Here is a 1,446-nt window from a genome sequence, read left to right on the forward strand (position 1 = left end):
ATACAAGATATATATAGTAGCATCCCGTATCTAAAACCCTAGACTTTATGGACTCATAGGCCTAAGCCCACGATCAGATGTAACATCCATTATAACTTGATGCAACGCTCTTGATGCAACCGAGTTGGTATGATGTACGTGATGTAACATCCATCGCCTAGATGTAACATCCAGATTCAAGGCATATCAACAAATCTTCACCTTGAGTTGAATCCTCCCAATAACAGATGTACCAGATGCACCTTCAAGTGCCAGATGTACCAGATACGTTTTTCTGCGCCAGATGTACCAGATGCGCCATCAGCGCCAGATGTACAAGATGCATTTTCAAGTGCCAGATGCGCCATTAACGCCAAATGTACTTGATGCGTTCTTCAACGCCAAATGTATCATCGCTCTCTTTGCCTCAGATGTCCCTTCAGCCCAGATGTGTTGCTATGACGAACCAGACACCCTTTAACGACCAGATGCTCAACTAGAGCCAGACGTTCGTCATCAGCCGGATATCCCAACGGACTAGATATCCCAACGGACCAGAACGTCCAAACGGACCAGACGCCCCAACGGGCCAGATGTCCCAATGGACCAGACGTCCCAACGGACTAAATGCCCCAACGGGCCGGATGTCCCTGCGGACCAGAGGCCCCTTCGGGCCATATGCCCATTAGGGCCATACTAACAGTTTGAGATGTTTAGCAAGTCTAAGCAATGCTTAAACTTGCTGTGAGGAACCAGCTTTGTGAACATGTCAACAGGATTATCTGCAGTTCCTACTTTCTTCACTTCAATTCGCTTCTCATCTCTCAAGTAGTGATACCTCACATCAATATGCTTCGTTCTCTCATGATGAACCTGATCCTTGGCTAAGCATATAGCGCTCAAACTGTCACAATACACAGTAGCCTGATCTTGATGCAAACCGAGTTCATTAACCAATCCTCTAAGCCATATTCCTTCATTCGCAGCTTCTGTTAGCGCCATATACTCTGCCTCAGTAGTAGACAATGTCACTGTAGACTGTAAAGTCGCCTTCCAGCTAACCACAGAGCCGCCCAAGGTGAACACATAACCGGTCATAGATCTTCTGCAGTCTACATCTCCAGCATAATCAGAATCGGAATAGCCTGTTACCAATCGCGGATTGTCGCATCCATAGATGAGACCAACATCAGATGTACCCTTCAGATACCGGAAAATCCGCTTCACAGCTGCCCAATGCTCCTTCCCAGGTTGTCCCATAAACCTGCTAACCACACTGACTGCATGTGCCAGATCTGGTCTTGTGCAGACCATTGCATACATCAAGCTTCCTACAGCGCTAGCATAAGGAACTCGAGACATATACTCTGTCTCTTCTTCAGACTGAACCTCATACATGGTAAGATGAAGATTTGATGCACACGGAGTACTAATAGGTTTACATGAAGACATTTCGAACCTTGTCAA

The sequence above is a fragment of the Brassica oleracea genome, chromosome C5 (genome assembly GCF_000695525.1).
Source record: "Brassica oleracea var. oleracea cultivar TO1000 chromosome C5, BOL, whole genome shotgun sequence".
Classification (NCBI taxonomy): Eukaryota; Viridiplantae; Streptophyta; class Magnoliopsida; order Brassicales; family Brassicaceae; genus Brassica; species Brassica oleracea.